Source organism: Phasianus colchicus, chromosome 11 (assembly GCF_987193195.1).
Source record: "Phasianus colchicus chromosome 11, bPhaCol1.hap1.1, whole genome shotgun sequence".
NCBI classification, from domain to species: Eukaryota; Metazoa; Chordata; class Aves; order Galliformes; family Phasianidae; genus Phasianus; species Phasianus colchicus.
Genome location: NC_143446.1, coordinates 13,219,278 through 13,232,959, shown reverse-complemented (window position 1 = coordinate 13,232,959; position 13,682 = coordinate 13,219,278). Strand labels below are relative to the sequence as shown.

Sequence of the window (13,682 nt, the reverse complement as noted above, 5' to 3'; positions counted from 1 at the left end):
CTTGGCATACAGACAAATCACTACCACCACACCATGAACAGTAATGAAACAAATTACCTTTCAAATCATGTCTGGATTTGGAGAGATGGAGATCACACTGCTTTTTTCAGATGTTGTGCAGGCCTCTAATTCTCCTGCAGTCTCACTATCTCACCAAGTGCAATTTTTTGCAAATTCTTTGAACCTACTCAAATCCATTACTAAAATATCTCACTTTGCTTTCACACCTGAAGCCAAACATCATTCAACACTCCATGGAGTTACAGGTGATTGAGCTTAGAGTGTATTTTCTTAGTCACCGGAGGCAATTTTGTGCTGGCTTGAAGAAGAATGGAGAACAGGGCATGTTCAGGGACACCTGCCTGTCAGTGGATATGTTAGGGAGGATATCTATCTGTTCTGCTCTATTCATTACAGACTCCAACAGTGTATGAATCCCAAACGTTCCTGGCAGGCACTAATGTTGCTCTATATTTTTATCCCACTAATTCTTTTTCATTGTATGAAATCCTAAGCTGTGTAATAGTTTCGCTTTTTTTTTTTCTCATCGACTTCAACTTGGATTTTAGAGCTTCTGCTTCACTTCTAACTCACAAGCAATGGTGCTGGGATCGTGAGATGGGATGTGGCACCACTGAACCTCTGTCTGAGCAAGGAGGAATGCTGTTTGTGTCAGAGGCTGGATTCACAGGTGGTGAAGAATGGGGAAATTATTCTCCTCACTCACCTTTGAGTGCTGGGAAGAAACCTAGGCTGTTGCTGATGCTGGCACCACCTGGTTCTCCCATACACCAGCAGAAGTGTCCTCTGTTTCATGGCAGGTCACTAGCAGCTCTTCTTTCCCTGGGGCAGCAGCACACTGCTTAATATTCTCCACTCTTCCTTCTACTGTGAGGGAAGACATTTAGGATCTGAGTCTTTTTCTTTGCCAGTGAAGGGCTACTGAGATTCTTGCATTCTGGTATCTGAGATGCAGCTCCCAGCTGAGCTGGTTAGTGAAGTTTCCTTTGCTGCCTGGCATAGCTCTGCACAGGGCCTGGTTTTGGCTGGGGTAGTTAGTTTGCTTTGTAGAGGCTTGTATGATGCTATGTTTTCTTTAAGGTTTTTTTTTTGTTGTTGTTTTTTAATGAAAACAGTGGTGATAGCACACTGTTGTTTTAAGCGTCACAGAGAAGCGCTTACACAGAGACAGCACTTCTCATACTGCCTGACCAGCATTGGGCTGGGAGTGCACCAGAGCTTGAGAAGGGACACAGCCAGAAGAGCTGACCCAGATGGGCCACCAGGGCATCTCAGAAAACATGGCATCACACTCAGCAATAAAAGCTGGGGGAAAGAAGGAGGAAAGAGGACATTTGGAATGATGACATTTGTTTCCCCCAGAAAACATTACACAGAAAACATATAATGTGCTCTGCTTTCCTGGAAGCAGCTGAGCATCAGTCAGCCAATGGGAAATAGCAAAGGAATTCCTTCCTTTGCTTAGCTTGTGTGCTTTGGCTTTACGTGGTGAACTGTCTTTATCTCAGCCCATGAGTTCTCATGCTTTTACCTCTCCAATTATTTCCTCCATCCCACCCGAAGAAATGAGTGCATGGCTGCTTGGGTGCTAAGCTGCCTCCTGGGTTAAACCAAGACAGCATGCTGCATTTGGGTACAGTCCATCAGTTTTCCTCCCTGGGGATAGTACAGAAGGTTATAAAAGTCCAAGCAGGCAGTTCTGCAAATCTCCCATACTTTGTGTGTGACATGCACATCCCAGGCCTGAAGCTGTCTTTAAGTGACTTTCCCAGTCAATTTGCTAACAGATATTTATAGCCATGTTGTTATTCTATCCATCTCCAGCTTGCCATTTGGTGTGACTGAGCTCCCTGAATCCTAAGGTAGGATTTACTAGGGAAGTTCTAATTTATGTTTGTGACCCTCCCTTTTTGAGGTCCCTATTTTTCTGAGCATCTTTTCCCATGCAGAGAGGGACAGCAGGAATGATAGATGCAGTATGAGGACACACCTGCTGTTTAGTGCATAATGCAGATATAGGAGAGCTAGGATAACTGTGTTGCAGGCTTTAGTATCTAGCATTAGTATGCTCGCCACTGACAGGGATACACCACTGGGTCTCTGCTGGCTGAACAAGAGGGAGAGACAGCTTTGGTCTCTGTTGCTTCTTGTAATAACAGGTTGATCCTCAGCCTTGCTATGTTGTCATGTGCTTTTTTAATTTCTTTTTATTTTTTCTTAGGGTTTCATACTTCCTCACATCAGGATTTTTCTCTTAAGTCCTAGAGCAGCTAATGATTATCAACTGAACAGTTACACTTTTTTTTTTTTCCTTTTCTTGTCTTGCAAGGCTTAGTTCATGGTGTCTATCACAGCTTAGCAACAGTTTCCTGAGTAAAGCTACAGCAAGGTTACCCAATGGTGTTGCACCAAACCAAACTCCTCCTCGACCACAGCTGTCTGAGCCCCAGCTTTGGGCTACACCTTAGGCTGGGAGAAATGTTGGGATGGTTGGCTGGTTGGGCATGTAGTTAAAATATCTCCAACATTCAGTTCCTCTTTCTGGGATGCTCAGAAGTACCTGTAAGGGAGACTGCCTGTGAGCACTGAGAATGTGCAGATGTGTTTAGTGGAGAAGGGTGTGCAGAGTCTGGGGTGCACAATGGGTCAAGAGTGGCATTAGAAAGGCTTAAGTATAAACAGCAGTTTCTCCTGGGGTTGACCTGCCAGCTTCTCAGTTTCTTTCTTAGTGAAATGGGTTTACTAACACATTTTACAAAGTAGACAGTGAGGATTATGTGATTAATGTTCCGCATGGTATTTTGTGAATGCAAAGTGCCATCTATCTTCTAGATGAAACTGTTAACAGGAATATATAAACCTGAAATGTAAGGCAGCTATTACAAATTTGGTATTAGCCCTGGTCTGAACACTTTAATTCAAAAAAGTAAAACTGACTGAATATGGAATTCTCTTCTGTTTGTTTTTTTTTATTATTTTTTTCTTTAAAATACATAGATGATCTTACCATGTCATGCTGCCAATCATTTATATTTAAAAAATATGTTCCAATCATGTCATATCTGGCTTGATTACATTTTTCCATCAAGTTTGTGTTTTTATTTTCAAATGTAAGAAGCATCCCCCTTGCTGTCAAAACACTGGCTTTGTATTTTTTGTCTATTCAATGTGAAAGCAAGCGTGGAACTTACAGAATTTCCCCTACAAGGAAAAATATTTTTAAACCCCCTCCAATTTTTAAAAAAGACTGAAATACATGTGATGCCGGAGGTAACCTGTCTCCCTGTGACTGACAGTTGTACCTGCACACGTGGGCATAGCGGGCCCATGCAGGGTTGCTTTCTGAATACTTGGTGCACTGCTCTCAGTGCTGCTTGGTGTGGAAGGAAGCCAGCTGGCACTGGGAGCAGCTCCTGGTTTGTGTGCTGGCCATAAGATATTTTAAAGCCAAAAGATGTGACTGGGTAACAGAAGTCTTCTTTGGACCAGAGTGAGAGAGATTCAGTCAACCAACTGGTTTATTTCCTTGCACTTTGCTCTAGGATTTAGGGAACTAAAAGCTTATTCCCTGGTTATCATGTTGTATTTCCTGGGTGTTATTGGATGTATACCATGTGTAGTTCTTACCTTGAGTACTTTCATAGAGTTTTACTTGTTCACAGATATCTTAGGGTATCTTATTCTTCGGGTAGGTTTCTTAAGCAGCTTTTTTTACTGTAGCTATGGAGGAAAAGAAGGCTTCGTTGTTATACTGCTGTTTCAAGATTCATTATCAATGTGGAATATCATCATTGTGCACTACCAAACAGGTATCTCATTGCCTTCCCTGGTTAAAAGATTTGGTTTTAAAATGTTCTTTTCCATCTAGAGGCTCGTGTACCTAGAATCGTGTTTGACAGGCTTTTTTTATTTTGTGCTAAGGAAGGGTAAAGTGACAGGGAGATGCACACTAGAGATGTCAGTTCATAGCATCCTGAACCTGGAATTGCTAATGAAGTCTCTTCTGTGCCTCATAGATGATATGCCAGTGCATTTCAGCTTCAAGAGAATAGAAGTACAAAGCAGTCAAGGGTACCTTCCTTATCACATAAAAAGAGAGGTTAAAAACACAAAAGAATAAGACTGTAATTCTGAATGGGAATGTTCTATTATTCATAAAGTATTTTGTTTCTGTAGAGAATGATATTAAAATATGACATTCAGATCTTATTACTCTTTTTGTTACTGTTGTGCTATGCAGCTGTTCTGCAATAGGGGGCTTCTCCATTTGCTTAGAGGAACAATCTCTCTTTAATATTTATTCCTAGTTTTTGGGTGTGGTAACAGAAGAAAGCTTGTTCTTTCTTGGGGTTTTTGGCTATTTAAAAAAATGCATTATTTCTTGCTGCATCACTAACCAATATATTTGGATATAGGAAAGTGTTACAACTTGTGTACAAAAGTAGAAGTTAGTATTAAAATATATATATATCTTTTCCTTAAGAGTGGAGATGTGCTATGGATGTATAGCACTCTTCACATGCCATTGTTTCATTCTCCCATCCTAACTGGTACCTCTTCAGAGAATTTGTGATCCAAATGGAGTACAGAAGTTGCACAATTGTATGACGGTAATTGTGGCTTCCAGTTAGGAAGAAGAGTTTTTCTTCAAGAAGTTCCTCATTTTCTGTTTTATCTCATTTGTTCTTTTTCAATCTGACACAGCGATTGCTCACTGTGTACCTGAGTAAAGATTTGGAGAAATTCTTTTGTGCTATTGTGCACTACAAGTCAATACAAAAAATGCATAATGGTCAATGGAAGAAATGATTTAGGTTCTTTAAGGGGAAAAACATACCTGAAATATTTCTCTCTAATGCATCAATCAGCATTTGTAGCAGAGCTATCTTCAGCAAACTTATTATGTGATACTAGGTAGAAAGCTGCAAGTTCATTATCAGTGCTGGTGAATGGAAATCAATTAGTCTTAGGCATAATTTCCTTCACTGAAAGGAAAGATGAAACTCTGTCCATTTTGTTTGAGCTTAATGAATTCACCATAAAGGGTCAAGAGCTGCAATGCATGTGGTTGAGCAGAGGCTGGCGTAGGTGGAAATAGTATCTTCAGCTTCTCAAAGCCACTTTTTTTTTCTGCAGAGAAAGCTTTTATTATCCTCCCACCAGTATGCTGGTTGGATGAAAGCAGGGAATATTTTAAATGCGTGATTATGGATACAAAATTCTGTAGATGAGAGCTTTAAGGAATTTAAGACAGGAAATCAAGGTGCTAGAAAACAGTGCTCCTATGAGTGCTCCCTCACATATGCAACACACAGATTGTCCCAAACTCCCAAATTTTGTCACATAAGCTCACTGTGGTCTCTATTTGACATGAAATCATCAATACTTATTGTTTATCAGGCTATCAGAAGGGGCATCTTACATGTGGATTTCAATCTTGTAAAGGATATAGCCTTGGCAGATTTGGGGTGCAGGAATGCTTTGGTACCAAAGTCTGATGTTTGAAATGAGGAAGTTCATGAGCAGGTAAGAGGTCAGGTAGTAAATGCAGCACACATTTTGGCATGGATGCTTGCTCCTTTAAATACTTCAAATATTTCAATTTATTTTTTTAATGTACATGAGTGCTTCCAGGATCAAAGTCCAAAGTAGTACAGGAAGAGAAATATGCATTTTTTTCTGAGTCCTTATGATCTCTATTAATAGCTCTTATCCCCAGTGATTGTAGAGATTTACATAGCAGAGACGAATTGTACAAGAATTTCTGAATAAGAGCACAATATCCCAAATCTCCAGCTGAGAACTTCATTCCAAAATAATAGACAGTAGACAAAACAAGATTTTACTGCATGCGGTGGGCCACAGGACCCTTGTTGTTTGCCACAGTGTTTAATCTGTTTCTTTCCATCTTCTTGGATGATAATTGGAATACCCAGCCTATGACTTCTAATAAGCTGCCAGTCCCAAGGTTAATAACAGACTACGTTCTATAGATGCTTTGATTTTTGTGTTTGGAATAAATAGTCTGCAATAGAAAATGTAGATCAAGACCTCAGAAATCAAATTGAGTAATTTTAGAAAGAAACGAGAGCAACAGAGACTGTTATTTACAATTACTGTTTCTCTTTGCACATTTTATCTCTGTTTCTTTTGTTAGATAAATGGCCATGGAGACAGATATATTTATCAATTGAGACATACATGTGGTTCCTACAAATATATCTGCCATTCTGCGTGCTTGCATGCTCTCTCTTTCCCTGCTAAGCTATGTATCCTAGCAATCCAAAATGTAGCTAGGAATCTATGGCTGGCTTTATATCTTTAATGTTTTGGATTTTTTGAATTTAATTATTTTCTAAAATCAAATTAGAAAAAAAATATGGCCTGTGATAAAATAACTGGGAACAAAAATAGCAACCAAATTCACAACCTGTCTTATAATTTCATGAAACTTTAAATGAAGCCCCAAATGTTCAGTGTTTTGATGTAAGTCAGAAACTGGGACTTGTGGAAATGTATTTGGAGAAAGGCAGAAATAGAAAGAAAGCCTCGTATTGTTATCATTGAACTTTCACATGAAAATAGTTGGTAAGGAATTATAATTCAGTAAATTAAAATGTTGCAAAATAGTTTTGTAAATGAGCAAAAGCCAGACATGATTTTTCTGTTTTTGATTATTACATATAACGTGTGCATTTTCCAGGGGACCAGAGCAAAATTAATGTAGCACTGCTTAAAAATTATCGTTCTGACTTTTGTGATAAAATAAAAGTGTCTGATGTAAGATAAATTTTATATTACTTATCAAATAAAAGGAAGGTAATGCAGAAAACCATTCTTACAAGGCTGGATGGGCTTTGATTCTAAATTGTGCTGGTAAAGCAAATAATACTGGTGTAAGATTTCTGTGTATCCATTAACTTGGTATCGTGTGTCACTGTGAGTATTGTTGTCAGTGGTCAGGATGAAATCTGGACTATTGACAGTCAGCTTTGCAGGTGATACAGCCCACAGAGACAGAAAGGACAGCTTGCTAGCATCGAGCACTCTGGGCACAATACCTAATTCAAGTGTTAGAAATCAGGTCTGACTCCTGGAATTGGCAATGCTTCCACAGTTTGCCTGCCTGGCTGCTGTCCCATTCCTCTACGCTATAATTCAGCACAAGCTCCTGACATTGCCACCTTTTTCTGCTTTCTGCTTTCCTCTGTTGCCCCACTGCTGCTTGCTGAAGACAGGAATTGATGGCTTTGCCGTTCATCTGGAGTCTGTCAGGCCTGGATCTGTGGGTCTTCAAAAGCCCGAGGCAGTGTGTTCTTCCTTGATCAGAGAGCAGTTCCAGCAATAACACCAGGAACCAGCAGGGTACCCTTGTTTTGTGGGATAAGTCAAAATCTTTGTTCTGTGCTTTTAGGGAAACCTGACTATACCATCACCCAGCCCTTTATTTCACACAGGTCAGCCCTGGCCGCTGGCAGTCATCGAGGCTGAGAAGAAATGCATAATTCCAGAAGGCAATTTATCCTGGTTATTCGAGACAGCTGCCATAGGACAGGGAAATTGCATTCTGGAGAAGTCTCTCTCTTTCCCCTGGGGACAGGTTTAAACTAGATTTGAACACATTTAAACTACCCTAATGTTTAGCTGGCTAAAGTTGGGTGAAGCGATCCTAAGGAATAGCAAGAAACATGGGGGGAGCTTTATAACTCTACTGCTATCTCATTTAAAAGTGCATTTTCTATTGGCTCGCCCTACAGCATCTCTTGAATGAGATTTCTCTTTTTCAGCATCTTGAGAACTTTCATCTGCAGAAAGCTTCCTGGGCTGTTGCTGCAGTTTGAAACAACTGCTCTCAGGTCATTCCCCCACAGATAGCAGTGAGGCTTTCCCTTCTATGTGCCAGGAGGTCAGCAATAGCTCTTGGCCCTCTCACTGACTTGTGGAACAGTGTTATCTGAGAAGAATATACATTGCTCAAATCCTGAGATGCACATAGCAATTCCTGAAGAATTAAGGTCTACAAAGCTCTACAGGGATGTTTAAAGAAGACAAAGGAATAAAAAAATAGTTCCCCTACTTGTGAAGTTGTGGGCTGCTGTCAAGTAGCATCTAAAATCCACTGTCAGGTAACAGGTTTTATGATTAACTGTTGGGACCCCGAAGATATGGCAAGGAAGCCTGCTGTTACGTATCAGAGTGGGGTGCCCAGCTACTTCATGTGCCTGGCCACACACACCGCTTTGCTCCGGAGTAACTCCTTGCCCCGGTGAAGGCACTGCACACCTAATGTGTTTGTATCATCAAACACAGGGAGCGTGCTACAAATAAAGTGGTGGCTAGGAAGCCTTTGATAAAGAGCTGTACTTGTGAGTTATAATTTTTTCTCTGATCCCCACGCAATTTAATCTGAAGTCATTATGTAAAGAAACTGCTGGCTTTCTGTCAGGAAGGCGGCTGTGAGGAGCACTCATTAGAATAGCAGAAGGAGCAGTGACACCCAGGGTGTTTGCTGCCCTCCTCCTTTCCTCCCATGGAGAGGCAGAGCAAGCGTCCCTGTGGCTGGCTCCTACCTTATGCTGCTTCAAAGGAGATTCTTTGAAAGTCTCTTATGCCAGAATTCTGTAGAGAGCTAAATATGCAGATAAAAGTTAACTGAGAGCACTGTGTGACACTGGGCTCTGGTAGGTGTTTATTTTATAAATGCAGAAGCCCCTGGAAAGCAGCACCTAATGGAGGTGCAGCTCTGACAGCCAGGTCAGAGGGCAGCAGCTGCTCTGAAATCTCGATGGATGCATGGCCCCAAGTTCCTGCAGACCAGCTGAGATATGTTAGCTTACCCCCAGGAGTCATTCCAGCCATATGAGCTTTTAATTATTTGCTATTTGTATGTTTTAGGTGCTCAATGAGCAAATGTTGCATGGGGCAAGGTGTAAATGTTTTTTTAAAAACTGTGTTTAGTCAGTCCTTGATGCTCAGTAGTCAGGCAATCCAAGTAGCAGTCAGGTAGAGAGGTGGCAAGTTATGCTGCCCTAGAGCCATGCAGACTTATGTGAAAATGTCCTACTTATGCAAATGGATCATAAAAAAAAGGACGGAGTCTGGCCTCTGGCGCATTTAATAGCATTCTTAGACTTTGCCAGGCAAGTGTTTCTTCCTGCCTCGTGCTTTTGATAGATGGAAAGTTACTGCTAATGCATTTTTAACTCTGAGTATTGTAGTGAAAATGTCAGCGGCTGAAATGCATTCCCTCTTCCACGCATGTTGGCTCCTTTAACATGTCAAATGCCACTAAGTAGATAAAAGGAGTGTCTGCAATGAGATGAATCTACTCATAGCATCCCTTTATGGACTCGGTTCTTTCAGCGTCCAGCATTTCTGATACCAAGTGATCCATTGTGGTTCACATCTTCAGAGCTCTGCTGGGCTCTTTGAAGGCCAGAGGTGACCCAGGTTCAAGGCTGGAAATAACCTATTCCTCTTCCACTTGACTCCAGGCTGCAATTGGTGCTTTGGCTCCCAGACTCCTCCAGATTACGCAGAACTGCATTGAATCTCTCTGTACTTGGTGATGGCAAAGCATCAGCACAGCAATGCACGTAGTCAACAGCAGCTTTTATCGACAGACTTCTGCTGCCTCAGTGTTACTTAGAGCTTCCTGTGGCACTGCCTAGGGTGGGTTAGAGTTGCAGCTGTGACACCAAATGGCCCGGGCAGATTTGGCAAGTCAGGCTGATGCTTTAGGTGTAACTTGGTCTTGAAAATTCCATAAGGTGAGAGATTGGGTCATAAGTCAAAATATTAAAACCTGCCATTATAGCATGGCAAATATGTGTGAAATACTATAGAAACATAAGAAGCCATTTACGTTTCTGTATTATGACTGTACAGACTTCTAAGTTGGAGGATATGTGTAATCTGGGATTTGGCATTACTTAGGAGCTGTGTGAAGCTCCAGGGGCCCTAGGAAGAACTACTATGGCACTGGTGAAGCAGGAGCAGGTGTCACCTCCCTCCCACTGTGCCATACTGCTGCCCTCTCTGCTGGGTGGGCAGGCATCCCAGCTCCCATGTGGAGCATTCCATGCTCTGGAGGAGCAGTGCTCTGCTTTGCTTGCACCAGGTGTGATCCATGTCTGCGTGCTTTCCTCCGTGCTGTGTGTGCTCTGCTCAGCGTGCCGCGCTTTGTGAAGATGTGGGCCTTGTTATTCAAAGCAGACAGACGTGTTCCTAAATGCATTTGTTATTAAAGATCTCCGTGGGGATTATTTAAAATCCTACCCATCAAAGACCTGTTTATCTCCTCTCTTGAGCAAATGTTACACTTGATTTTTCTGCGTACCTGTGATGTGGCATATTTTCTGCTGTCTGCCCTTTTCCTGCTCAAGTCCTCACTCGTGTATTACTTAGAAAAATGTTTCATTTATGAAAATGAGTTCCTTACATCCTTGGTTTAGGGCAGACATTGTTCTGCAGACATTCCTGGATTCACAGCACTGCCTGCTTTTGATTTAGCTGGAGCTAAATCAGTAGTCTTATCTCCTGGCTTGTGCTGTGACACGGGGCCTTGTGGGGAGCAGCAGTGGGGAGAGAAGGCTGACGTGTAAATATTCCAACTTAAGCATTCACTGAAGCATTTTCTTGATTCAGAGCCCTCCAATCTCATAGTATGTGATCTGTGTGCTGAAGCTGTGCCAACCAAATATTTACTGTTACTCTGCGGCAACTTGGAAAATGTAAAGAATTCACACATATTGTGAGAAGTAGCATTTTTTTTAGAACACCCATCACTGAAAACCATGCTCTATTAGTAAAGTGATACATTTTACACTATTATAATTGGGATTCAGCTCAGCATTTTCTCAGTAGTCCCATGTCATTGGAATGGCTCACCTAATATTCTAAACTCAGCTTTGGTCCCATCAATTTATAAACCTTTCATGAAAACACATTTCATGATGTCAGTATTTTTCAAGTAAGATAATTTTCCTTTCTTTTTACTGATCTTTAAATATCCTCCTTCTTTTCTAGCAGCCTGTGTTTAGATGCGGAACATAGAGTGACGTAACACGTTTTTGGCACAACTGTCCAATGTAAAAACGATAAACTTTGGTACTGAATTGCTTTCTTGCTCTTTTAAAAAGAGTGCACGTGGATAAGGTTTACATTGCAAGCACCACTGGTTGTACTCATTTGTCTGCAACCTTCTTTGCTAAATTAGATTATGACATATTCTTAGTAGAGCTTCCTTAGGAAATAATACTTGTGCAGTGCACCTCTTCTTTGAATGTGTTTTATTGCCTCTTCTTCCCTGTTCCTGTCCCTTGTCAAGCATGTGCAACTTTGGAGCAGGGGTTGCTCCTTGTTCTGTCTGTGCAGAACCTGGCAGCTTGCTGCTGGTTTTGCTTTTGGGGCCTGAAGGGCTCTGTATTTTCTAGTGCAGATGAAAAATAACTGATTTTGATGATGAACCATTCTGTCCACCTTCGAGCTGAGGGAGAAATTGGGTTCAGATCTAAGCATCCCCTGGAGCCTGCATACTCTTTGACGCTATTAACCAACGCTGATGGGAAAGTGATCTCAAGCAGTGAGAAGGAATGGGGGGGGGGGGGGGGTATATTGTGCTCTCAGAGGTTCCCTGGTAACTTGATGGAGAAGTTTGGATGCAGGAGGCAGACACTAAATGTTCTCCCTCCCTTTCTCTGTCCTTACACCAGTAAACTGTGAAGTCCTGAGGAGTGAAGACCAGCACAAAAGGAGACTGGAATTGGAGCTTGCAATGGTAAAGGCCATTGCTCATTGAAATGCAGTGCAGGGAAGCAGCCTGCTCCTGTCCAGGCCAACATTTGGGGAAACTCTTACTATGAGGAAAAAAGATCATTTTAGTAATCTTTACAGAAAGTCCTTTTACCTCAGCCTGTAATTCCATGATAATCAATACTTTGGAGGAGGATCACTGTTTGAGTGAAAACAGCCCTGTAATAATTTTTAGGAACGGCACATACCCACTGAATTGTGAAAATATGGGGATTAGTCTATAGGTCTTAAACCTTAAGGAAATACTTAGGAGTTGTATAGGCAGCTTAATCTAATCTAAAGGGTGTGCATGGTTCTAAATGTATTTTCTAGTGAGCTCTGTCCTTTTAGAAGCTGTAGAGAAAATTGCTTGACAAGCTAATGGGATTAGCCAACCACATTCAAAGGGTTACAGTCCACCATGGAGTAGCTAATCGAGTAAGATGGATATTTCTAATATTCATTGCTTTAATTTTTATTTTATTAAATATGTAAAGCTCAGTGGCTGCTTGGAAGAGAGCTTGAGGGCCTCCTGAGTAAAGGATTTTTTAGGGTATAAGAAGCCACAAAAACAAAGAGAGAAGAAAGTGTCTTGAGAGTTTTTATCACACTATACGTATTTAGGCATGTAAATACATTACTCAGCTAGACAGTGTTATCTAACTGGGATGGTGTCATTGAAAGAGGTAACAACAGTTACTAGAAGGCTAGCTATTGAAATAGGAATCATAATTAAAATTATCTCAAAATACAGCTGTTTTCTAAATTTGCAACTGTGCTGCTGAGAAGACGCCAAGTATGCAGACTGCAAACTGAATTTTCTTGCAGTGCTTCTGGCAGTGTAAGAAGTAGCTGGTATATACCTCCTGCCCCATCTTCCTCTCCACCCTGTATCTCCATGGCCTTGGTTTCTGAACAGAGTGGAGGTGTCGGTCCATCTCTGTATCCACATGAGCATCAATTCTCAGTCTAGGTGAAAGTGTCAGTATTTCTCTGCAGGGCATGAGATTGAGATTGTTGTACTGCCTGAGTTGTATGGAATCAGCTGAAAAAGACTGGCCTTGGCCAAGACAGAATGTACAGCAGTCATTGATACCAGGCTGATAGCAAGTTCTGAGCCAACAAGCTTCCAGTCTTATTTCAATTATTTCAAATCTTCTTACAATTTAGTAAGCTATCACAGCTAATAGCCACTTGGTCAGGGCCAGTAGTGAGTGCAGAGTAGAAAACTCCAGGTGCCAAACATTTTTTCTTCCTGATGTCATGAATGAGCCTTTCCCACATGTGCAATGTGGATGGGCAGAGCTGGAGGATGTCAGGGCAAGCATGTAAGATAAAATAACTTCCCCACAGGTAGTTTCCTCTTTCCTTCCCAAAGCTCTGGGTGGGGAAAACACCTGTGGCTGAGTAAGCCAGAGGGCCATGCTTGCGCTGAGGCACTTCTCACTGGGCACTGAACTGGGGAGGCTCCCAGCAAGGGCGAGGGTAGCTGAAAATGAACATTCATTCTTCATGGGAGATGTTACCTACCCAAGTAAGAATTGAAACAGACATGCGACAAGCTTTAGGAAAAAGAAAGCAGATTTAAAGAGTCTTCAAGAGGCACAAAGGCATAAGATGTCATCGTGATAATGAACATACCAACATTTACAAAGATGGTGGGGAATTAACCCCATTAACCTGAAGGGAAGAAGCACGTGTTGATAAATATTTACTCTCCTTCTGGTATTTAAATATGTTCTTATTTGCATAGCCAACTGAAAGCTGTTCTGTGGGGATTTTGTAGCAGTCATATTAATATTAACTTCGTGTCTTTGTTGCTTTATTTTATTTCTTTGAAACAAGTAGTAAATTTACCATTGCAAAAT

At 41.4% G+C, this 13,682-nt stretch overlaps 1 protein-coding gene across 13 annotated transcripts in view; it reads left to right on the top strand.

Annotated features, from left to right (window-relative positions):
- FHIT (fragile histidine triad diadenosine triphosphatase) overlaps window positions 1–13,682 on the top strand; it is a 511,778-nt gene that overhangs the window by 348,538 nt on the left and 149,558 nt on the right. The gene's annotated exons all lie outside the window — the stretch shown is intronic.